A 27392-nucleotide genomic window follows, 5' to 3' on the forward strand; every position below is an offset into this window, starting at 1 on the left:
AGGCAAAAAGTCAAAATAAGTCCATAAAACTGCCTTATCTTTATTAAAAATCAGATAAAGAGGATCACAAGAAAGAGCAGATAATTCAAAAACTTTTGTAGCAGAAGAGATCACCAAATGAATGCATAGGTTCCAAAGGAGGAGCTTGCAAAACCGTTAACATCAAGTTAAAATTCCATGGAGGAGAAAATTACTTGATTACAGGTTTAATAAGGACCTGAGTCTGAACAAAACCATGAATATAAGGAGGATTTGCAATCTTCCTATGGAACAAAACTGAAAGAGCATAAATTTGCCCCTTCAGAGAACTGGCAGATATACCTTTATCCAGACCATTTTGTTAGAACTTTAAAATCCTAGACATTCTGAAAGAATGGAAAAAACATGATTTACACACCAAGAAATAAAGGCATTCCAGATGTTATGATAGATTCTCCTAGTTACAGGCTTGCGAGCCTGAATTAAGGTTTCAATCACAGAATCAGAGAAACCCCTATGTCTAAGGACTAAACTTTCAATTTCCATGCCATCAAGTTCAGAGACTTAAGATCCAGATGGAAAAACAGACCTTGAGACAGGTCTGACCGCATAGGCCGAGGCCAAGGACGACAGCTGGATATTTTAACCAGATCTGCATACCAAACCCTGCAAGGCCAAGCTGGGGTAATCAGGATTACTGGAAATTTCTCAAGGCTTATCTTGGAAATCACTCTGGGTAGAAGAACCAGAGGAGAAAACAAATAAGCAAGCTGAAATGACCAATGAACTATTAGTGCATACATAAACTCTGCTTGAGGATCCCTGGACCTTACAAAGTACCTTGGAAGTTTTTTGTTTAAACGAGGGGCCATCAGATCTTTTTCTGGGAGACCCCAAAGATCCACAATCCGATTGAACACATCTTGGTGAAGAGACCACTCCCCTGGATGTAGAGATTGACAACTGAGAAAGTCCGCTTCCCAGTTGTTAACCCCTGGAATATGAATCACAGAAACTAGACAAGAATTTATTTCTGCCAATGAGAGAATTTGAGACACCTCCCTCATGGCTAGGGAACTGTGAGCTCCTCCCTGATGGTTGACATAAGCTAACGCTGTGACATTGTCTGTCGGAAAAGGAGATGAGATTCTCTTTTCAACAGACGCCAAGCTTGAAGAGCACTGAGAATTGCATAGCCGATGATAAACGTGCGATAACCCGACATGCGTAAACCAGCCGAAGCGTGAAAGTAACTATAATAAAACTAAAGGGACGTGCGCTAACCCGACGTGCTTAAACCCTAAGGCCGACGCACACTATTCTCTTTTAAACAGAGGCCAAGCTGGAAGAGCACTGAAAATTGCATGGAGTTCTAGAACATTCATAGGTAACCTCACCTCCTGAGGATCCCACACTCCCTGTGCCCTCAAGGACCCCAAACAGCTCCCCAACTTGAGAGACTTGCATCGTAATCACAGACCAGATAGGACGAGCAAAAAAGCCCCCTAAATAATAAACTGATGATCCAATAGATCCAAATGCACACACAAAAAATCCTATAAAGCTATAAAGTATTAATTGCACTTAAAACCGTTGTGTGCATAGCCAATGACAAACATGCGCTAACCCGACGTGCGTAAACCAGCCGAAGCGTGAAAGTAACTATAATTAAACTAAAGGGAGAAGGGACCCGATGCGCAAAATTGCAAAAAAAAGCTTACACATGCAAAACAGCAATGGGATTAATGTAAAGGATTCTTTACCAGGGCTATATATATTTTATAAAAATAAATAAATATATATATTAACTTAAAAAATGCCCTTAACGTAGCTATATAGGGGCCCATTTATCAAGCTCCGGATAGAACTTGAGGGCCCGTGTTTCTGGCGAGCCTGCAGGCTTGCCAGAAACACCAGTTATGAAGCAGCGGTCTAAAGACTGCTGCTCCATAACCTGTCCGCCTGCTCTGAGCAGGCGGACAGACATTGCCGCAATTCAACCCGATAGAGTACGATCGGGTTGACACCCCCCCTGCTGGCGGCCGATTGGCCTCGAATCTGCAGAGGGTGGCGTTGCACCAGCAGCTCATAAGAGCTGCTGGTGCAATGCTGAATACGGAGAGCGTATTGCTCTCCGCATTCAGCGAGATCTGTCGGACCTGATCCGCACTGTCGTATCAGGTCCGACAGACCTTTGTTAAATAGGCCCCATAGTGTCTAAATGTTAATAAATGATACTTACCAATAGACATTCTTGTCAAAATCTTATTAGACGGGTTCAGCTTGTGCTCAGTAGTGTACTGCTGTTCCTTCAGCAGAGGATATCAAAAGAATTAAGCTAATTTTATAACAGAAGTAAACTGGAAGTTGTTAAAAATAATTTGTTCTACATTAATGGAATAAAATGGGTTTCATGTCTGTTTAATTGCCTTTTTCTCACCATTTTGGTACCAATATGCTGCTTCATGCAGTGCAATAATGTAAACATTTTGCGGATGTGGTAACACACTCTGTTACAATACTGATTTTATAGACAGAGGGTTTGTAATTAATCAACAAAAGTTGGGACAGCTGTAGGAATTGTTAGTTTTAACTTTTAAGGTCTTGTTCATTGGGCCACCTTAGCCATGTTTTCCTGGACACTTATAAGTTACACATACTGCAGGGAGGAATATGAATAGTGCATATACGTAGTGCTGTCTAGAAACACAATACATGTTACTCCCTGCACACCCTGCAGCATGTGTAACTTATAAGTGTCCAAGGAAAACATAACATGGCTGAGGTGGCAACCCGAGTTAGAACAGCTGCAAGTTGCTAGATCATTACTTATTCCCTGAAAAAAAGCCTTTGTTTATAACTGTGAAATATATGTTATTTTTCAGTTTTTGGTAACCTAAACTTGTTTCTAAAACCTCTGGCAGGTTACATCTTACCTTTGTAACATTTCAGGTTATTAACTGGACTTGAACTGAATTTTTCTTTAATATAAACTGGAAAAATGGAGGTGACTAGTACTAAATATTGCATGTGTTTTACATAAAGATTTTTTCTAAATTTATTGTAGACCATAATAAATCAGCTAAAAATACAAGACCAGCATGGAGAAGAAAATCTCATGTTCCAGAAGGTTCTCGAGCTGAGCGGTCTCATACAGGTATGTACACAACTCCAAAGGTCTTCTAACCGTAATTCAATCTCTGATAGGAACGGTCATGTAAAAGCCCAGGTATAACTAATAGTAGGTCGATTTAAATCACAGGAGTCTTCTGGACAGTCTGAAGACTAGGATCTCTTGTTTACATATCTTGTACATACTGCCCACATGCAACAAACCTTTGGGAGCCAGTTATCATGATCTCTGGAAAGGTTAACTTTAAGGAACGCTAATGTACAAATTAAACTTTCATGATTCAGGTAGAGCATGAAATTTCCAATTCACTCCCATTATTTTATTATTATTATTCTTTATTTATAAAGCGCCAACAGATTCCGCAGCGCTGCCCATGGGTACAAGGATAAAAGTACAAAGGAGAAAAAATACAATAAGAGACAACATTTTACAAAGAAATATAGGGGGAATTGAGTGCCCTATTCCCGTGGGAACTTACAATCTAGATGGGTGGGAGGATGGGAAACAGGAGGTGGGGACTGCAAAGGTGAGAATGATATTAATGAGGAGATAGATGAGGGTATCTTGTTGGGTAAGTGAAGTTAGTTTGTTAATGAGTCGGGTGATAAGCTTCCCTGAACAAAAAGGTCTTTAGGGAACGTTTAAAGGTGGTGAGGTTCGGGGAAAGTCTGACAGCTCGAGGAAGTGCATTCCAGAGGGTTGGTGCCGCACGAGAGAAGTCCTGTAGTCTAGCATGAGAGGAGGTGATGGTAGAGGACGCAAGAAGTAGGTCATTGTTGGATCTTACACAATCTTTTTTTGTTTTAAAAATCTTTTATTGAGGTTTTTAGAGACAAACAGTGAATATGGTCATGCCGCAACAGTCATAATTAGACATTTCAAAACAATACAAACATTATGTGAAAAGTTAGTCATTAGAAGAAAAGACACCTACTTCAGAAACCTCTATTTTTTGTATAAACTTTAGCATTGGGGTAGCTAGTGCTGTGGCCACTCATGGACCCTCTGAAAAGTTAATATGTAAGCTTATGGTAGCTACAATAGAGGACACTCTTGGGCCATTTGAACACTTTAAAGTAGTTATAGTGTTCAAATGGTTACAGGTGAGCCTCATAAGTGTGAAACCTCTCTAAGTCTCCCATCTAATAGATCTATAAGAAGATAAACGGTAATTCTGACCTTCTCAATATGTCCTATTGCCTCTTTAAAAAGTCTTGGATGCTTTCTGCTCGACAGGGCTGTGCAGGGATTTGAACCCGTGGCTCTATGTTTACTACTCCTGTTTGCTTGCGTGTTGAGCCACAGCCAGTTCTACAGTCTTTTTATATGCACAATTTATAAAGGGCACAAACTCCTACTGAGCATGTGCAAGAGTTTTGTGATTGGCTGATGGCTGTCACATGATGTAGGGGAAGGAAAATTAAACTAACTATACAATTCGTCAGAAAAAAATCTGCTCATTTGAAATTCAGACTAAGGGCCCGATGAACTAAAGCTCTCCACTCTTGAGAGATGTTTATTTAGCTATATAAGGTTACAGATGTAAAGGAGAGACACATACATTGCAATATAATGATAAAAAAGCCCCCAATGATTTTGAGTAATTTCTCTCCATGCTGGCAAGTTTTTGATCATCAGGCCCGAAGTGCTTTTTGCATTTATTTATTTTTTAAGTTTTATCTTTTTATTGATTTTTTCCATAAAAAATAAACATTACAAACTTATGATGTACATTAAGTAATATAATAAAGCATTTACAAAATTAGCTTTGATAGTAAATGTGACAAACTGTTACATTTTAGTTCATGATTACTTGTTATTTGCGTTAATCAAACCAACGTTACAGAATAAAGTTTTCCCTTTGAAATATGAATAATAATACAAGTGTTCACAGTTGAGAGTTCAATTTTATTTCATCTAGATGTAAATCTAGAGTCAGAGAGAATTGATTTGTGGTCAGAGATGTCCAGGTGAGAATGCTATCTCTGAGACCGTGATGTTTTAGGGAGTTTCCTTTCAATAGAATTCAACATTGAGGAAGAAGTCTGGGTTTCCCATTTTAGTATTGTAATGCTCGTGGAATACCCCTCTATGAGACCGAACTCGGCTAGTAGTCTTGTTATCCCAGAGTGGAGCCGGAATGATAGGGAATATCCCAGAGCAGAGAAAGTTAGTAAGATGAGGAGAGCGGCACTCACCACAGGCAGGATAGTCCCCAGTGGCAACGGCAGAACAGGGCAAGGCAAATCACTGGAATGGTCAGACAGGCAGGATTCGGCAACAGTAAAGCAGTCCAAGGACAAACCACTAGAATGTTCAGGCAGGCAGGGTTTGGCAACGGTAAAGCAGTCCAAGGGCACACCACTAGAATGGTCAGGCAGGCAGGGTTTGGCAACAAAGAGGCAATCCAGAATAACAGGGGTTAAGAAGCAGAGTAGTCAGACAGGCAGGGTTCAGTAGCAATATATCAGTCCAGAAATTTAGGGGTTAAACAGGTAGAGTAGTCAGACAGGCAGAGTTCAGCAGCAGCGCATTGATCCAGCAATTCAGGGGTATAACATATCAAACTTACAAACGTAAGAACAAAAACAAGTGCAAAAATGGTAGACAAAAATGCATTTAGAAATGCAGAGGGTTCTAAAAAATATTAAGAAAATGGGGAGAAAAAAAACATTGAAAAGAAAAAAAAGAGTAGAGAGGGTATCCAGGTTGAGGACCAATACCCCTCAGCTGCGTAGTGAGGGGTGGGGAGGTAGGGGATTGGATGGGAGGTTAGGAGTAGGGTGGTAGGGGGATATTTTAAAGGTAGTTACCCTAAGGAGTAATCATTTTACGCGTGAGTAAAGAATCTAACTATGTAAGATTAGACATTTCTGAGAGTAAAAAAGAGGTCATATACTCAAGTTACAACAGTGTTTGATTGAGATAGTCCTTGGTTCTGACTGGTTCTGGGTCTTGTTTTTGTGACATCACTCCACATTGCTCTCCTTGGTTTGGGAGCTTCATCAGCTGCAGGTTGATTGGGAGCACTGTGTTCTGTTGATGAGTCTTTGCGTGTCACAGAAGAAGTTTTTTTGCTGGAGATCTTGTATAGAGAGCCCTAATGAAGTACAGATGGTCGGTATTTCTTTGGTGGTTTTGCAGGACAATCTTTTTCCCATGTGGATTATGGTTAGTGCAAATGGAAAGTATGGTATGGGATTTCCCCCCCCCCCCGTCAAAATAGTGGTCAGTGGAGAGAGTTATTTTTGGCGTTGGAGTGTGTAGGTTGAGAGGTCTGAGAAGATTTGTAACCGGTTGTTCTGAAATTGAAAGTTTGATTTTTTTCTTGCTGAGGATAAGATAAGCTCTTTGTGTAGCTTAGAAAGTATACTATGACATCACGAGGTGGTTGATCTGTCTTATGTTATGGATTCTTTCTATACAGATGTTGTCTATGTCGGAGGAATCTTCACCTGTAAGGGCTTTAATCAAGTACATGACATATAGCTGGAGTGAGTCTGAAGGAATGGTTTCTGGGATCCCACGGAACCTTAAGTTGTTTGTTTGGCCTCGGTTTTCGAGGTCATCGATCTTGTCTTTAAGTTCTGCAATCTGTTGATCCTGTTGTGCTACTAGTAGGACAGTGGAATCAATATCTGTAGAAAATAGGTCTCTTTCATCTTTTAGAGCCTCCACTCAAAAGCCTAGTTAATTAATAACTTATTTAAGATTGGCAAATTCCTCTTTAAGGCTAGTGACAACTCTAGGGGGCCAATTTACCAAAGTGTGAGCGGACATGACGATGTAGCGTATCATGTCCGCCGCACATCGATAAATGCCAACAGCGATTTATCATTGCACAAGCAGTACTGGTGAACTGCTTGTGCAATGCCGCCCCCTGCAGATTTGCGGCCAATCGGCGGCTAGCAGGGGGTGTCAATCAGCCTGATCATATAGGATCGGGTGGATTGAAGATTGCAGCCTTAGAGGCAGCGGACAAGTTATTGAGCATCGATCTTTAGACTGCTGCTTCATAACTACTGTTTCCAGCGCAGGAAACCGAAACCGAAAATGTCTTTTTTCAAATACTTTTTTTTTATTTAGTTTTTTTTTGCATAATTAGACTATTTAATGAATGAATCTAAATTGAAAACTTTCAAGACAATTAAAAAAAAAAAAAAAAAGCCCACACTTATTGAAAGTAACACACTAACATTGGACAAAAAATATCTTAAAACAATAATATGCTACACAATTTTACCAAGAAAAAAAAACAGGCAAAAAATGATATTGCTATTTTTGGCCAAAATGTTTCTGCAACCAAAATTTTGGTGCATCCCTACTTAAAACAATATTAAATATCAATATACTGTATTATTCTTTATTTAGTTCTATGTAACAGAATCAGATTTAACAGGGTTTTTTTTTTTAACAATTATCCAAATAAAGTATAGTCATAGAAAACTCATTATATGCAAAACAGTAAGTCAAGTAATGAACTTAAACAGCAGCTCTAGGCTAGCATCAGATTTGAAACATGCTACACAATAATTTTACCGAAAATAACAGGCAAAATAACCGGAAACCGAAATAGCCAAAAATGCAATTTTCAGCTGAAACGTTTCTGCGGCCGAAATTTCGGTGCATCCCTAATATATATATATATTGCTGTTGTACAGATAAACAGGAAATGTGATGTTTTTCAGCAGCAATAATATAGAGATATCTTCTTATGTAGAGATTTGGTGGTCTCTAGTGGTTGTATGTGGGAGTACACAGCTTTATAATATTGATAGTCTGTCAGCAGGATTTTATATTGCTATAATGCAGCTTTTACTGCAATATGTCCAGTATAAATGTTAAGAGTCAGATTCTGCACCTTTAATAAATCATATAACGCAGATTATTCAGTAGAACAAAGTGCTTGAGCTCCTTATGTATCGTGTACTGATAACACATTCAATCTTTTATATTGTGCTGTGAGCTGTAAGTGAAAAAACAAGCATGGTCTTTTAAGATGTGATTGATTGTTTCAGTTTGAGCATATAAACATATATATATATATATATAAACACCATTGTTTATCTTATCATGATGGATATGTGTGGTATTTATCTCTTTAGGAGATTATTGGCAGCGTGCAGTGTTTGGAGACTCATCGGTCTAATTTTACTGCGCCATATATCTCTAGAAGTCTCAGATGGGCCGCATGGGAAGCAGATCTTTGTATCCATTGTAGGCTGTCTGTAAGGGTCGCTGATACCTTCAAAAGTATCTGTTAGTGTTGCGGAGCTTCAACGCTACTTTTATGGTGGTCAGGGAGGGTAGCTGGCTATATAGAGGAGTTCCGCGTCAAGCGGCCATCTTGGATCGCTGCTCGGCTCCGCTTTGCATTTTCTTTTTATTATGCATTTGTTGATTATGCTATTCTACCATATTTTTCAATTTTAATAATCTTTTATTGAGGTTATGCATAAGAAAGGAAAAACCATAAAATAAATGTTATAACAAATATGGAAACAGATTCATGTATCACAGACAAATGATGTAGAACAAAAGCAGGACAATTTCTAAAATATAGACAACTGAAACCTCTATTTTTTAATTATAAATAGCTCTCTTGAGCGACTAATTGGCTGGTCTCTTGCGGACCTATTGAAATAGAAAACACTGGTGAGGAATGTTAGTCTTGTAGAATGTAACAGCGGGTAAACACCGCTTGGAATAAATATATAGTATATTAACTTGAATAAACTAGAATATCTGGAGAACTTATTTTAGAGTTCTGTTACATATCGGAATTGCTTCAGCTATACAGATTAGAATAATAAAAAGAGGAACAAAATAATATGTCTGGGGTAGAGAGACATACGGCTAGATTACGAGTTTTGTCAGTAAGGCTGTGCGGTGCTAATGAACCTTTTTTTCTTACCGCACACTTAAGCCAACGCTGGTATTACAAGTTTTCTTCAAGCCGGCGTTAGCCTCACAAAAGTGAGCGTTGAGCAAAATTTAGCTCCACATCTCACTGTAATACCAGCGCTGCTTAAGTCAGCAGTAAGCTGGCCAAACGTGCTCGTGCACGATTTCCCCATAGGAAACAATGGGGCTGAGCTGGCTGAAAAAAAACCTAACACCTGCAAAAAAGCAGCGTTCAGCTCCTAACGCAGCCCCATTGTTTCCTATGGGGAAATTAATTTTATGTCTGCACCTAACACCCTAACATGAACCCCGAGTCTAAACACCCCTAATCTTACACTTATTAACCCCTAATTTGCCACCCCGACATCATCGCCACCTACATTATATTATTAACCCCTAATCTGCCGCTCCGGACACCGCCGCCACCTACATTATACTTATGAACCCCTAATCTGATGCCCCCAACATCGACGAACCCTATATTATATTTATTAACCCCTAATCTGCCCCCCCAATGTCGCCGCAACTAAATTAAATTTATTAACCCCTAATCTGCCGCAGCCAACGTCGCTGCCACTATAATAAATTTATTAACCCCTAAATCTAACCTTAACCCTAACACCCCCCTAACTTAAATATAATTTAAATAAATCTAAATAAATTTACTACAATTAAATAAATTAATCCTATTTAAAACTAAATACTTACCTATAAAATAAACCCTAAGATAGCTACAATATAACTAATAGTTACATTGTAGCTAGCTTAGGATTTATTTTTATTTTACAGGCAACTTTGTATTTATTTTAACTAGGTACAATAGTTATTAAATAGTTATTAACTATTTAATAACTTCCTAGTTAAAATAAGTACAAATTTACCTGTAAAATAAATCCTAACCTAAATTACAATTACACCTAACACTACACTATCATTAAATTAATTAAATAAATTACCTACAATTACCTACAATTAACTACAATTAAATTAAAAATAATAAAATTCCCTACCCTATACTAAATTACAAATAGCCCTTAAAAGGGCCTTTTGCGGGGCATTGCCCCAAAGTAATCAGCTCTTTTACCTGTAAAAAAAAATACAATACCCCCCCCAACATTACAACCCACCACCCACACACCCAACCCTACTCTAAAACCCACTCAATCCCCCCTTAAAAAAAACTAACACTACACCCTTGAAGATCACCCTACTTTGAGCCGTCTTCACCCAGCCGGGCACAAGTGGACGTCCAGAGGGGCAGAAGTCTTCATCCGATCCGGCCAGAAGAGGACCTCCAGACCGGCAGAAGTCTTCATCCAGACGGCATCTTCTATCTTCTTCCATCCGGAACGGAGCGGGTCCATCTTGAAGACATCCGACGCAGAGCATTCTCTTCCATCCGACGGCAACTGAAGAATGAAGGTTCCTTTAAGTGAGGTCATCCAAGATGGTGTCCCTTCAATTCCGATTGGCTGATAGAATCCTATCAGACAATCGGAATTAAGGTAGGAAAAATCCTATTGGCTGTTCCAATCAATTTTATGACACTTTTTATGGGATTTTAAATAGTAATTTAAATTATTTCTAGTGAATGTTTTAGGAGTATTTATTGTAGTGTGATTTTAAGTGTTATTAACAAGAAGAGTCTTACTTTGAGGGAGCTACTAGAATATTGTGCACAAACATATATTTTCTGGGTTGAAGGGAGCGCTGAGATTTATTTTTGTATGTATAGTTTTAAAAAAATGTAATTCTTTTTTTATTTTCTGTAATTTAGCGTTTTGTTTTTTTTATACTTTAGTTTATTTAATTTAATTGTAGTTAATTGTAGGTAATTTATTTAATTAATTTAATGATAGTGTAGTGTTAGGTGTAATTGTAATTTAGTTTAGGAATTATTTTACAAGAAAATGTAATAGTAGTAAATTTATTTTGTTTTATTTAAATAATATTTAAGTTAGGGGGTGTTAGGATTAGACTTAGGTTTAGGGGTTAATAAATGTAATATAGTATTGGCAAAGTTGGGGGTGGCAGATTAGGGGTTAATAAATGTAGTTTGGTGTCGGCGATGTTAGGGACGGCAGATTAGGGGTTAATAAAATTTAACTAGTGTTTGCGAGGCGGGAGTGCGGCAGTTTAGGGGTTATTAAATTTATTAAAGTGGCGGCGATGTCCGGTCGGCAGATTAGGGGTTAAACATTTTAGTTAAGTTTTTCCGATGTGGGGGGGGCCTCGGTTTAGGGGTTAATAGGTAGTTTATGGGTGTTAGTGTACTTTTTATCACTTTAGTTAAGAGCTTTATGTTCCGGCGTTAGCCCATAAAACTCTTAATTACTGACTTTTAAATGCGGTAGGAGTCTTGCCAGGAGAGGGTCTACCGCTCACTTTTTCAGGCGATTGCAATACCGGCGTTAGGCAAATCCCATTAAAAAGATAGGATACGCAATTGACGTAAGGGGATTTGCGGTATGCTAAAATCGAGGAAAAAAAGTGAGCAGTAGACCCTCTCCTGCCTGACTCGTAATACCAGCGGGCGTTAAAAAGCAGCGTTGGGACCCCTCAACGCTGCTTTTTAAGGCTAACGCAAGACTCGTAATCTAGCCGATAGTATTTAAGTCCTTTTCCATAAACCTTCAAACAATATGGGGTAGGTGTGGCTGAATTGTGGGTGTTAAGGTATGCTACTAATATGTATAAGTTTATGGACATAAGGGCTGTCTGGAACTACATTAGATCATATCAGGGGAATCGTGTCCCATCTCACTTATCACAATATCTCCGGTTATAATATAGGCAGCTGGGGATAGTATTATATAGTAGCTAAATTATAAATGGTGTCTTTCGCATTACTATAGTTACTATGTGGATGTAAATCTATAGGATCTCTATGTGTGTCTACCAACTACCTAGCAAATATAAGTATAGCAAAAAGTAACAGGCTCCACCGTCAGTATATTGGACGTTATATCATACAACATATGGAAACCTATGCATTTTAAAACAACTTATCCCCTAAATTAACGATTAGTGGTTATATACAGCCAGCACTCAAAACTAAACACTGATAGTTACACAATATGGAGGGATGATAAATACCAAAGAACATTTAGTAACTTTTAACATAGGGATTAAGGATACAATTTAGGAATAGCTCTGAAAATAGAGGCAGGAATTGATTCATGTCTTCAAAGGCAGTCTCTTTAGAATCCTTCTCGCCCCAAACTATTTAAGATCTGTACCCCTAAAACTTTCCCCTAGTATAGTTGGATAGTTCTGTATTAACCCACCCAACAAACAACAGGGCTGTATTGTGATGGAGATACCTGCCCAGTGTCCAACGTGTGCTGCATGTCCTGATGAAAAATGTGATTGTTGTTTTTCTTCTTGAGAGTCGGTTTAATGTAAGCAAGGACCATTGGGAAGCTAGTAGATTCACTCTGCTCGATTAAGGGCACTTTCAGTAGATGCAGGAGTTCCGGCATTTTGTGCACTCTGCAGCTGCCTCCGTACTGTCTCCTCACTTAAATTAAGGGGAATGATGCTGTCTTCCTCCGTGACTGATGAACGTATGTCGTTAGTAAGTTGGTTATATTCAGCTGTCTTCGCTTTTTCAAGTCCTTTTAAAAGGGCAATCACCAGGGTTAGATCTTCCTTCATGATTCCCTTCCCTCAATCTTATAAGATATGGATATATGTGGAAGATTTTATGGGAGTAGAAGGTAGTCACTCCAGTATTGTTTAGGGTAGTATAGCTGAGCAAGTTAGTTTCTTCTGTTTTACCCGGGAAGCCGGGGGGGGGGGGGGGTGGATGCCAGAATCTGTGTGTTAGGCCTCCGCCTCAGATCTTACAGGCCGAAACATATCAGCAAGGTTGTATTGCTATGAAAGGATAGTTTATCCTGGTTGAGATTAGCTTCAGAGAACTAAATAGAACAGATTTCTGTGCTGATTGTAATAGTGTCTCTGCGATATTTGTCAAATTAATTTGGCACTTCTCAAAGCTCCATTTTTTTCCGTCTGTTATGGCTGCTGTCCGGACACGCCCCCCTATTCTACCATATTTCATGGTCCTTTAAGAGACTGTGGTCAGGGCTAGTGTCAGCAATATCGTTTTTAGGTTAGAAATTATGGTTACAGTATGGGTTAGGATTAAGGGTTAGGAGTTGCAGGTTAGACTTAGAGTTTGGGGATAAAGTTTGGATTGGGTTGAGGGTTAGGGCTTTGCATTTGAGTTACATCTAGGGTTTTAGTAAAAGCAATACAATGGAACACTCTTAGTCGTCCAAGGGATTTAACGTGAGTTTTCCCTTCAGAAGGCAATGTCAACTGGGGCAATTTGTGCCGGCAATAAAGTTGCAATACAATCTGATGTTGGCATCAATATTTTGCCATACTATCTAGGGGAAAAGATGTAGTGATTTTCTTTAAAAGGGGAAAGAAGAGGGCTGGGTTTTACTATTTAGAATACATATCTTTGCATACGCTGCAGGCAAATAAAAGAACTTTCAGCATAAAGTATTTTGCACTTCATGACTGAAAGTCCCCTTTATTTGTAGCATGGCCTTAAAGTATATGGCCTAGATTTAGAGTTCGGCGGTAGCCGTCAAAACCAGCGTTAGAGGCTCCTAACGCTGGTTTTGGGCGCCCGCTGGTATTTGGAGTCAGTGATTAAAGGGTCTAACGCTCACTTTTCAGCCGCGACTTTTCCATACCGCAGATCCCCCTACGCCATTTGCGTAGCCTATCTTTTCAATGGGATCTTTCTAACGCCGGTATTTAGAGTTGTTTCTGCAGTGAGCGTTAGAGCTCTAACGACAAGATTCCAGCCGCCTGAAAATAGCAGGAGTTAAGAGCTTTCTGGCTAACGCCGGTTTATAAAGCTCTTAACTACTGTACCCTAAAGTACACTAACACCCATAAACTACCTATGTACCCCTAAACCGAGCTCCCCCCACACCGCCGCCACTCGATTAAAATTTTTAACCCCTAATCTGCCGACCGCCACCTACGTTATACTTATGTACCCCTAATCTGCTGCCCCTAACCCCGCCGACCCCTGTATTATATTTATTCACCCCTAACCTGCCCCCCACAACGTCGCCGCCAGCTACTTACAATAATTAACCCCTAATCTTCCGACCGCAAATCGCCGCCACCTACGTTATCCCTATGTACCCCTAATCTGCTGCCCCTAACACCGCCGACCCCTATATTATATTTATTAACCCCTAATCTGCCCCCCTCAACGTCGCCGACACCTGCCTACACTTATTAACCCCTAATCTGCCGAGCGGACCTGAGCGCTACTATAATAAAGTTATTAACCCCTAATCCGCCTCACTAACCCTATCATAAATAGTATTAACCCCTAATCTGCCCTCCCTAACATCGCCGACACCTACCTTCAATTATTAACCCCTAAACTTCCGATCGGAGCTCACCGCTATTCTAATAAATGGATTAACCCCTAAAGCTAAGTCTAACCCTAACACTAACACCCCCCTAAGTTAAATATAATTTTTATCTAACGAAATAAATTAACTCTTATTAAATAACTTATTCCTATTTAAAGCTAAATACTTACCTGTAAAATAAATCCTAATATAGCTACAATATAAATTATAATTATATTATAGCTATTTTAGGATTAATATTTATTTTACAGGCAACTTTGTAATTATTTTAACCAGGTACAATAGCTATTAAATAGTTAAGAACTATTTAATAGTTACCTAGTTAAAATAATAACAAATTTACCTGTAAAATAAATCCTAACCTAAGTTATAATTAAACCTAACACTACCCTATCAATAAAATAATTAAATAAACTACCTACAATTACCTACAATTAACCTAACACTACACTATCAATAAATAAATTAAACACAATTGCTACAAATAAATACAATTAAATAAACTAGCTAAAGTACAAAAAATAAAAAAGAACTAAGTTACAGAAAATAAAAAAATATTTACAAACATAAGAAAAATATTACAACAATTTTAAACTAATTACACCTACTCTAAGCCCCCTAATAAAATAACAAAGCCCCCCAAAATAAAAAATTCCCTACCCTATTCTAAATTAAAAAAGTTACAAGCTCTTTTACCTTACCAGCCCTGAACAGGGCCCTTTGCGGGGCATGCCCCAAGAATTTCAGCTCTTTTGCCTGTAAAAGAATAAATACAATACCCCCCCCCCAACATTACAACCCACCACCCACATACCCCTAATCTAACCCAAACCCCCCTTAAATAAACCTAACACTAAGCCCCTGAAGATCTTCCTACCTTGTCTTCACCATCCAGGTATCACCGATCCGTCCTGGCTCCAAGATCTTCATCCAACCCAAGCGGGGGTTGGCGATCCATAATCCGGTCCAGAAGAGGCTCCAAAGTCTTCCTCCTATCCGGCAAGAAGAGGACATCCGGACCGGCAAACATCTTCTCCAAGCGGCATCTTCGATCTTCTTCCATCCGGTGCGGAGCGGGTCCATCTTGAAGCAGGCGACGCGGATCCATCCTCTTCTTCCGATGTCTCCCGACTAATGACGGTTCCTTTAAGGGACGTCATCCAAGATGGCGTCCCTCGAATTCCGATTGGCTGATAGGATTCTATCAGCCAATCGGAATTAAGGTAGGAATTTTCTGATTGGCTGATGGAATCAGCCAATCAGAATCAAGTTCAATCCGATTGGCCGATCCCATCAGCCAATCAGATTGAGCTCGCATTCTATTGGCTGATCGGAACAGCCAATAGAATGCGAGCTCAATCTGATTGGATCAGCCAATCGGATTGAACTTGATTCTGATTGGCTGATTCCATCAGCCAATCAGAAAATTCCTACCTTAATTCCGATTGGCTGATAGAATCCTATCAGCCAATCGGAATTCGAGGGACGCCATCTTGGATGACGTCCCTTAAAGGAACCGTCATTAGTCGGGAGACATCGGAAGAAGAGGATGGATCCGCGTCGCCTGCTTCAAGATGGACCCGCTCCGCACCGGATGGAAGAAGATCGAAGATGCCGCTTGGAGAAGATGTTTGCCGGTCCGGATGTCCTCTTCTTGCCGGATAGGAGGAAGACTTTGGAGCCTCTTCTGGACCGGATTATGGATCGCCAACCCCCGCTTGGGTTGGATGAAGATCTTGGAGCCAGGACGGATCGGTGATACCTGGATGGTGAAGACAAGGTAGGAAGATCTTCAGGGGCTTAGTGTTAGGTTTATTTAAGGGGGGTTTGGGTTAGATTAGGGGTATGTGGGTGGTGGGTTGTAATGTTGGGGGGGGGGGTATTGTATTTATTCTTTTACAGGCAAAAGAGCTGAAATTCTTGGGGCATGCCCCGCAAAGGGCCCTGTTCAGGGCTGGTAAGGTAAAAGAGCTTGTAACTTTTTTAATTTAGAATAGGGTAGGGAATTTTTTATTTTGGGGGGCTTTGTTATTTTATTAGGGGGCTTAGAGTAGGTGTAATTAGTTTAAAATTGTTGTAATATTTTTCTTATGTTTGTAAATATTTTTTTATTTTCTGTAACTTAGTTCTTTTTTATTTTTTGTACTTTAGCTAGTTTATTTAATTGTATTTATTTGTAGCAATTGTGTTTAATTTATTTATTGATAGTGTAGTGTTAGGTTAATTGTAGGTAATTGTAGGTAGTTTATTTAATTATTTTATTGATAGGGTAGTGTTAGGTTTAATTATAACTTAGGTTAGGATTTATTTTACAGGTAAATTTGTTATTATTTTAACTAGGTAACTATTAAATAGTTCTTAACTATTTAATAGCTATTGTACCTGGTTAAAATAATTACAAAGTTGCCTGTAAAATAAATATTAATCCTAAAATAGCTATAATATAATTATAATTTATATTGTAGCTATATTAGGGTTTATTTTACAGGTAAGTATTTAGCTTTAAATAGGAATAAGTTATTTAATAAGAGTTAATTAATTTCGTTAGATAAAAATTATATTTAACTTAGGGGGGTGTTAGTGTTAGGGTTAGACTTAGCTTTAGGGGTTAATACATTTATTAGAATAGCGGTGAGCTCCGATCGGAAGTTTAGGGGTTAATAATTGAAGGTAGGTGTCGGCGATGTTAGGGAGGGCAGATTAGGGGTTAATACTATTTATGATAGGGTTAGTGAGGCGGATTAGGGGTTAATAACTTTATTATAGTAGCGCTCAGGTCCGCTCGGCAGATTAGGGGTTAATAAGTGTAGGCAGGTGGAGGCGACGTTGTGGGGGGCAGATTAGGGGTTAATAAATATAACATAGGGGTCGGCGATGTTAGGGCAGCAGATTAGGGGTACATAGGGATAACGTAGGTGGCGGCGTTTTACGGAGCGGCAGATTAGGGGTTAAAAAAAATATGCAGGGGTCAGCGATAGCGGGGGCGGCAGATTAGGGGTTAATAAGTGTAAGATTAGGGGTGTTTAGACTCGGGGTACATGTTAGGGTGTTAGGTGCAGACGTAGGAAGTGTTTCCCCATAGGAATCAATGGGGCTGCGTTAGGAGCTGAACGCTGCTTTTTTGCAGGTGTTAGGTTTTTTTTCAGCTCAAACAGCCCCATTGTTTCCTATGGGAGAATCGTGCACGAGCACGTTTTTGAGGCCGGCCGCGTCCGTAAGCAACTCTGGTATCGAGAGTTGCTTTTGCGGTAAAAATGCTCTACGCTCCTTTTTTGGAGCCTAACGCAGCATTTGTTTTAACTCTCGATACCAGAGTTAAATTTATGGTGCGGCCAGAAAAAAGCCCGCGGAGCGTTAACAGCCCTTTTACCGCCGAACTCCAAATCTAGGCCTATGTTTGCAATGTTGGGGTGAATAAGAGACCAATCAGTGACTTCATGTTTCAAGTCAGCTAATTACAATCTGCTAGCACTTGTGTGCAGCATCAACTCAACATCATTCCTATCCATTAGAAATGTGACTGAATAAGTTTAGCCATCCAAGTGAAAATATATTTTTTATTAAATCCAGATTGGGTAAACATATAAAAATATCTAAGAAACAGGCTTTTTAAAGGAATTTTCTACCAACACCACAGAAGCAAAATATATGCAGCCAAATAAATACAATTTTGTATCTGAATGCCGGCTTTTTCACTTTGATAATAACAAATCAAGATGTGTGCACTTCATTTTTATTATTTTGCGTAATCTTATTATTAACACGCTATCTTTAAAACTCTACCCACTTAATTTAAATCATAAAGGAGCATTAGATGATCATATTTTAGTTGTGTACGTGTTTCATAGTTTAAAAATGTGATTTGTGCTTGTCATGTTTTTTATTAAATTAGGAGCCAATCCCATTTAACATGTGAACTAAGCATGGCTCAAAAAGTCATGCAATAATGCCAAGATATACCATAAGGCATAGAAACAAAAAATGTGATGGTAGATGAGAACCAAAAAGGCTCATCAAGTCTACCGATTATATGTTTATTTTTTCTTAGGATAGCCTTATGCATGTCCCAACCATTTTTTAATTCCTTTACAGATCAGCCCCTCCTGGATTTAATTTAATTTGATACATCCAAAAATCATTTAAAAATCAAAGGGATCTCTTTGCAAAGTATCTGTCAGGCTTTTGTAGTGCAAAGTATAAATAAATCAGAAAACCATGCAAAAAAAAATAATCAAAAAAGGAAATATGAACTATACCATTTTTTGTCACTTTAAGTTTACTGGTATCTCTCATAGCAAATAATAATAAATACATATTTTACATTCCATTGTTCTTTATGTTCTATGTATTTTTAAATATATATTTCTATATATGTATATACCTTTACCTGTATAATAATAATTATATATATATATATATATATATATATATATATATATATATATGAATCAATGTAAATATTTGCATAGGAAATTAGCACATCTAGGCAAGAATCCCCGCTCGCTTTTTCCCCAGAAATAACTCATATACAATGTTACTAATGCACAAGAGAATTCTGGGTAAGATATGCAAATTAGATATGCAAATTCTCAGGTTTTTTGCTTTAAAAATACTGTTTTAACACAGCTATCCTTTTAACAGGATTATAGCAGCAAATCAGAAATCACTCCTAGACAGCCTGTTTCGTTCTATTTGGAACTCATCAGTAGCGGGGATTCTTGCCTAGATGTGCTAATTTCCTATGCAAATATTTACATTGATTCAATTTTGAGACATGGAGGATTTTAATTTCAGTTTTTTATCTCCCCCCATAATTTTAATGAATTTTGGTTATATCTATATGTATATATAAATAGAAAATGTTCTTCTATATAAAGAACATTTAAATGTAAAATATGTGAATTGCGATTCGGTTTTAGTGCTGTAGGTCTAGTGCTGTAGGTCTAGAGCACTTGAAGACAGTTATCTTAAGGCACATTATGTAGATATTAAATATAATAATAAATAATAATTATAGAGGTTCTAAAAAAATACATATGTATTCTAATGATTTTTTAGAACCTCTTTAATAATTCTCAATTATTATTAATATTTTTTACATTATTTTTATAAGTAATATCTGCATAACGCTCCTTAAGATAACTGTCTTCAAGTGCGCTAACCCAACACCACCTTAGACCTAAAGCGCTAAACCCGAATCACGATTTGCATATTGTACATTCCAATGTTCTTCAAATAAAAATAAATGTAATATTTCTATTTCTATATATATTTCTATATATATAAGAATAATTTTATGTAATATATATCTATACCTATATAAATATATATACAGGTATAGGTATATATACAGATGTATAATGAAATATATATATTACATATATTTCAATGTGAGAACATTGGAATGTACAATATGATGGCTCAGTTCGGGTTAGTGCACGAGTATAGGTGTTTTCTCTTGTTAAGTGTATCCAGTCCACGGATCATCCATTACTTATGGGATACATTCTCCTTCCCAACAGGAAGCTGCAAGAGTCCACCCACAGCAAAGCTGCTATATAGCTCCTCCCCTAACTGCCATTACCAGTCATTCTCTTGCAAGTCTCAACATAGATAGGAGGTCGTGAGAGTCTGTGGTTTTTTATACTTAGTTTATTTCTTCAATCAAAAGTTTGTTATTTTTAAATGGCACCGGAGTGTGCTGTTTATCTCAGGCAGTATTTGGAAGAAGAATCTGCCTGCGTTTTTTCTATGATCTTAGCAGACGTAACTAAGATCCAGTTGCTGTTCTCACACATTCTGAGGAGTAAGGTACTTCAGAGGGGGAATGGCGTGCAGGTTTTCCTGCAAATAAGGTATGTGCAGTAAAATATTTTTCTAAGGAATGGAATTGACTAAGAAAATACTGCTGATACCGAAGTAATGTAAGTACAGCCTTTAAATGCAGTGAAAGCGACTGGTACCAGGCTGATTGATAGAGATATATGCTAAGGTATGTGCAGTAATATATTTTTCTAAGGAATGGAATTGACTAAGAAAATACTGCTGATACCGAAGTAATATAAGTAAAGCCTTAAATGCAGTGATAGCGACTGGATCAGGCTTATTAATAGACATACATACTCTTATAAGAATGTGTTTTAAAACGTTTGCTGGCATGTTTAATCGTTTTTTAACATATCTTTGGTGATAAAACCTATTGGGGCCTAATTTTTCCACATGGCTGGCTTAAATTTTGCATAGAAACAGTTATAGGGAAGGTAATCCACAGCTCAGCTGTGGCAGTTTTGTTGTGTCTTCCAAGCTTACTAGTCTCATTATTAGTCTGTTCTAACATGTCTAACATAGAGGAAGCTCTGTGTTCATTATGTTTTAAAGCCATGGTGGAACCCCATCTTAGAATGTGTACCAGATGTACTGATTTCATGTTAAACAATAAAGATCATTTTTTGTCTTTAAAAACATTATCACCAGAGGATTCTGTCGTGGGGGTAGTTATGCCGACTAACTCTCCCCACGTGTCAGACCTTTTGACTCCCGCTTTAGGGACTCACGCTCAAATGGCGCCAAGTACATCAAGGGCACCCATAGCGTTTCTTTTACCAGGGGATTCTGTCGAGGGGAAAGTTATGCCGACTAACTCTCCCCACGTGTCAGACCCTTTGACTCCCGCTCCAGGGACTCACGCTCAAATGGCGCCAAGTATATCAATGGCGCCCATAGCGTTTATTTTACAAGACATGGCAAAGGTTGTGTATAATACACTGGCAGCAGTATTAGTCAGACTACCTGAAATTAAAGGAAAGCAAAACAGCTCTGGGGGTAGATACAGAGCATACAGACGCTTTAAGAACCATGTCTGATACTACCTCACAATATGCTTAGTCTGTGGGTGATATTTGTGACTCAGGGAAGATGATTTAACCTGATTCTGATATTTCTACATTTAAAATTTATGCTTGAGAACCTCCACTTGTTGCTCAGGGAGGCTTTAGCTGCTCTGAATGAATGTGTACAATCGCAGTGCCAGAGAAATTGTGTAGACTGGATAAATAATATGCAGTGCCGGTGTGTACTTATGTTTTTCCAATACCTAAAGAGGTTTACTAAAATTTTTCATAAGGAATGGGATAGACCAGGTGTGCCGTTCTCTTCCCCTCCTATTTTTTAGAAGAATGTTTTCTAATAGTTGCCACCACACGGGACTTATGGCAGACAGTTCCTAAGGTGGAGAGAAGAGTTTCTACTCTAGCTAAGCGTACCACTACCTCTGGCGAGGACTGTTGTGCTTTTTTAGATCCAATGGATAAAAAATGTTTATTCAACAAGGTTTTATCCTGCAGCCCCTTGCACGCATTGCTCCTGTCACTGCTGCTGCGGCGTTCTGGTTTGAGTCTCTTGATGAGGCTTTACAGGCTCCATTGGATGAATATATTTGACAAGCTTAGAGCACTTAAGCTAGCCAATTCCTTTGTTTTCTGATGCCTTTGTTCCTTTGACTAGACTAACGGCTAAGAATTCTGTTTTTTACTATACTGGCGCGCAGAGCGCTATGGCTTATATCATGGTCAGCTGTCGTGACTTTAATAAATAAGCTACTTAACTTCCCTTCAAGGGGCAGACCCTATTCAGGCCTAGTTTGAAGGAGATTATTACTTATATCACTGGAGGAAAAGATCATGCCCTTCCTCAGGACAGGTCCAAATCAAGGGACAAAAAAGGCCTAATTTTCGTGCCTTTCGAAAATTCAAGGCAGGTGTGGCATCAACTTCCTCTAAGGCAAAATAAGAGGGAACTTTTGCTCAGTCCAAGACGGTCTGGAGACAACCGGACCTGGAACAAAGATAAGCAGGTCAAGGAGCCTGCTGCTGCCTCTAAAACAGCATGAGGAACGGACCCCTATCTGGTAACGGATCCTATAGGGGGCAGACTTCATTCTTCGCCCAGGCGTGGGCAAGAGATGCCCAGGATCCCTGGGCATTGGAAATTATACCCCAGAGATATCTTCTGGATTTCAAAGCTTTCCCCCCCAAAAAAGGGGAGTTTTTGCCTTTCACATTTATCTGCAAACCAGATAAAGAAAGAGACATTCTTGCATTGTGTACGTGACCCATTCAATTCCAATAGAGGAACAGGGACACAGTTTTCCTCAAATCGGTTTGTGGTTCCAAAGGAAAGGAAACCTTCAGACCTATTTTGGATCTAAAAGATCTTAAACAAATTCTTTAGAATTCTATCATTTAAGATGGAAACTATTCGTACCATCTTAACTATGATCCAGGAGAGTCAATAGAGGACTACAATGGATTTGAAGGATGCTTATCCTCACATTACGATGCATAAAGATCACCATCGGTTTTTCAGGTTTGCCTTTCTAGACAGGCATTACCAGTTTGTAGCTCTTTCCTTTGGGTTAACTACAGCCCCTAGAATCTTTATGGAGGTTCTGGGGTCACTTTGGCGGTCCTTAGGCCGCGGGGCATAGAAGTGGCCCCTTATTTAGACGACATCCTGATACAGGCGTCAAACATCCAAGTTGCCAAGTCTCATACGGACGTAGTACTGGCATTTCTGAGATCGCATGGGTGGAAAGTGAACAAGGAAAGAGTTCTCTATCCCCAATATCAAGGGTTTCCCTCCTAGGGATTCTGATAGATTTTGTAGAAATTAAAATTTACCTGACGGAGTCCAGGTTGTCAAATTTTCTAAATTTCTGCCGAGTTCTTCATTCCATCCGCGCCCTTTGGTGGCTCAGTACATGAATGTAATCGGCTTAATGGTAGCGGCAAGGGACATAGTACCGTTTGCACGCCTACATTTCAGACCACTGCAACTATGCATGCTCAGCCAGAGGAACGGGGATTACACAGATTTGTTCTCCTGTTAAATCCGGACCAAGAAACCAGAGATTCTCTTCTCTGGTGACTATCTCGGGTCCATCTGTCCAAGGGTATGACCTTCCGCAGGTCAGATGGGACAATTGTTACAACAGATGCCAGCCTTTTAGGTTGGGATACAGTCTGGAACTCCCTGAAGGCTCAGGGATAGTGGACTCAGGAGGAGACCCTCCTTCTAATGAATATTCTGGAACTGGGAGCGATATTCCATGCTCTTCAGACTTGGCCTCAGTTAGCAACTCTGAGGTACATCATATTTCAGTCGGACAATATCACGACTGTGGCTTACATCAACCATCAAGGGGGAACAGAAGTTCCCTAGCAATGTTAGAAGTCTTAAAATAATTCACTGGACAGAGACTCACTCTTGTCTAAAAGCTATCCCTATCCCAGGTGTTGAGAACTGGGAGGCAGATTTTCTAAGTCGTCAGACTTTTCATCCGGGGGAGTGGGAATTCCCTCCGGAGGGGTTTGCACAAGATCAAGCAGGAGAGTGCTTTGGTGCTTTTGACAGCGCCTGCGTGGCCACGCAGGGCCTGGTATGCAGATCTGGTGGACATGTCATCCTTTCCACCACGGTCTCTGCTTCTGAGACAGGACCCTCTACCTCAGGGTCTTTTCAACCATCTAAATATAACTAATCTGAGATGGACTGCCTGGAGACAGAACGCTTGATGTTATCAAAGCATGGCTTCTCCGAGTCAGTAATTGATACCTTAATACAGGCATAAAAGCCTGTCTCTAGGAAAATTTAACATAAGATATGGTGTAAATATCTTATTGTTATGAATCCAAGGGTTACTCATGGAGTAAAGTCTGGATTCCCAGGATATTATCTTTTCTCCAAGATGATTTTGAGAAAAGGGTTGTCAGCTAGTTCTTTAAAAGGACAGATTTCTACTCTGTCTATTCTTTTGCACAGGTATTCTAGACGTTCAGGCATTTGGTCAGGCTTTGGTTAGAACCAAGCCTGTGGTTAAAAATGTTGCTCCGCCATGGAGCTTAAAGCTGGTTCTTAAGGTTCTTCAAGGAGTTCCATTTGAACCTTTTCATTCCATAGATATCAAACTTCTATCTTGGAAAGTTCCTTTTTGGTAGCTATTTCCTCGGCTCATAGAGTCTCCGAGTTATCTGCGTTGCAATGTGATTCTCCTTATCTGGTTCTCCGTACGGATAAGGTAGTCCTGTGTACCAACCTGGGTTTTTACCTAAGGTGGTATCTAACAAGAATATCACTCAAGAGATTGTTGTTCCATTCTTGTATCCTAATCCTTCTTCAAAGAAGGAACGTCTATTACACAATTTGGACGTGGTTCGTGTTTTAAAGTTTTACTTACAAGCTACTACAGATTTTCATCAAACATTCACCTTGTTTGTTGTCTATTCTGGACAGAGGAGAGGTCAAAGGATTTCAGCAACCTCTCTGTCTTTTTGGTTAAAAAGCATAATTCATTTAGCTTATGAGACTGCTGGACAGCAGCCTCCTGAAGGCATTACAGCTCATTCTACTAGAGCTGTGGTTTTCACTTGGGCCTTTTTTAAATGTGGCTTCTGTTGAACAGATTACAAGACGGAGTCTTGGTCTGCGTTTCATACTTTTTCAAATTTAACAAATTTGATACCTTGCTTCTTCGGAGGCTATTTTTGGGAGAAAGGGTTTTTTACAGGCAGTGGTAACTTCCGTTTAAGTACCTGCCTTGTCCCTCCCATCATCCGTGTACTTTAGCTTTGGTATTGGTATCCCATAAGTAATGGATGATCCGTGGACTGGATACACTTAACAAGAGAAAACATAATTTATGCTTACCTGATAAATTTATTTCTCTTGTAGTGTATCCAGTCCACGGCCCGCCCTGTCACTTTAAGGCAGGTAATTTTTCCATTAAACTACAGTCACCACTGCACGCTATGGTTTTCCTTTCTCTGCATGTTTTCGGTCGAATGACTGGTAATGGCAGTTAGGGGAGGAGCTATATAGCAGCTTTGCTGTGGGTGGACTCTTGCAGCTTCCTGTTGGGAAGGAGAATGTATCCCATAAGTAATGGATGATCCGTGGACTGGATACACTACAAGAGAAATAAATTTATCAGGTAAGCATAAATTATGTTTTTTCAGTTTGCACGATCTATTGAAGTCTATGGGAAGAATACGTTAACGCTGTTTCGATATCTGAAGTACAACTTTTTACTTTCAATTTCTAATACGAGCTCTAAACAACACAATAAAAATTTAACTTCTAGCCAAGTTAATGCTTGAGGGGGAGTGCTAAATATCGCACCACTTGTAATCTATCCCAAAGTCTTTAGGCCACACAGAACTTTTTGATATCATACACCATGCATTTTCAATTCTTTATTGTTACAAAGTATTATTACTTTTAAATATATATTTCTTTACAAGACCAGTTATCCTCTTAATGACCTCAGATCTTTATATTAAGGACACACTTTTATTAACTAATTATGATAAGTTTTATTGCTTTTAAAGCCTGGTATCGTGCTCTGAAAAATACTTCGGAGTAAGTGAGGTGCATCTCCAAGCTTCAAAAGGATTGCTATAAAAAAATATTGTGTGTTTTCTAAGAATTTCCTAGATTAAGGTGACATTCTACACTAGATTTTTCTTTGCATAAATGTGTTGTAGATTTTCCATTTATATAGCCCCTCTGGGGGTGTTTTTGTAAAAATGTATAGTTTTGCTTACTTTTAAATAATATTGTGCTGATTTTCATACCAAGCCCCAACGTTTTAAATGTATACTGATGTATACAGACTTTACATTGCTTCTGTTTGTATAATGGGTCTATTCATATGCAGGGGAGGGAATGCTCTCAGCCCCTTTCAGTGGGTGTTCCAGACTAACCTCATTAACAGTGCTAAACTGGGAGCTTCTAAGAACTTTTTAAAAAGGTTTTATACTGGATTTTTATATAAGTATCTGTGCATATTGTTCTTTATGGTAGTGTCTATTACATGCAGTTACATTAAAAGTGGTGTATACTGTACTTTTAAGGTTACAAGAAAATGAACCTCTTATCCTGGGCAGTGCTGGTCACATGACAGGCTAAATTTGCCTTGAGAAAAAAAATTAAGGAAAAAAAATATCAAAATAAAATCTCAACACATCTAATGCACCTTTCTATTTCACAGTGGCGAAAGATAGAAGATAATGTCACGCACTACCATCACAATGTCAAAGAGCAAGGAACTCGAAGAGGCCAGAATATATTGTTAGTCATCTTTCATCTTCTGATGGCAAAAGTGAGCCAAAGGCAAACACAATTTCAAAAGCAACTTGTTTATTTTGTCTACTAAAACCTTTACTATAAAGTCATGGATTTCGGATAATCTAAAAAAAAAAAAAAAGGTTGATTTCTATGTCTTTTATTAACGTAATCTACTATATTACAATGTGACTTTCAGATTAGATAAAGTCTAGTAGGACAAAACCAAATAATTATATAGGCCTGGATTCCAGTTTGTTTAAATTGGTTCACAAAAATACTGTGCAGCACCAAAATAAGAAAAGCCTTTGAATTAAATTTAAAAACACTTAATTAATATACACAATTTTTCCAGGATTGCAACTTTTTTGCTTCTTAGTTGGTAAGTGCAAATATACCTATGTGTAAAAGGTGTTTTGCATACTTTATTTTGACCTTAGACTATCAAGGAAGGAAGTTATAGCCAACGAATGTGAAAACACTACATAATCATGAAATCGATACAATGATTTTTCACACAAAGGGGCAGATTACGAGTGGCGCCGTAACTGTGGAGCACTAACTTTGGCGCGCAAGTGTTATCAGGTTTATCGCGAGTGTTTGCGCGAGTCGGAGGTAGTGCGCATATTAGCCGTTGAAAGTAAAAGTGCAAGTTAATTTGACGTGCATCAGGTTAGCTCTAGTTATCTGTTGCGCTTGAATAAAAAGTTGCACAAAACACATAAAAAAATGCATTAAAAGGTACAGTTACACTCATAATAATACCATCTAATAAAAAATTAAAAATTTCATTAAAAAGTTATAAGGGCAGACATTTATATATATGTCAGGTTAGCGCACTT

General features: G+C 38.7%; 1 long non-coding RNA gene across 1 annotated transcript in view; it reads left to right on the forward strand.

Moving 5' to 3' along the window:
• The window catches only part of LOC128651736 (uncharacterized), a 51702-nt gene extending 25154 nt beyond the window's left edge, over positions 1-26548 (forward strand). The window contains exons 2-3 of the long non-coding RNA XR_008401176.1: positions 3047-3136; positions 26477-26548. This is a non-coding gene — a long non-coding RNA (uncharacterized LOC128651736). The remainder of the gene's footprint in view (positions 1-3046; positions 3137-26476) is intronic.
• The last annotated feature ends 844 nt before the right edge of the window (positions 26549-27392 follow it).

Source organism: Bombina bombina, chromosome 3, assembly GCF_027579735.1.
Source record: "Bombina bombina isolate aBomBom1 chromosome 3, aBomBom1.pri, whole genome shotgun sequence".
Classification (NCBI taxonomy): Eukaryota; Metazoa; Chordata; class Amphibia; order Anura; family Bombinatoridae; genus Bombina; species Bombina bombina.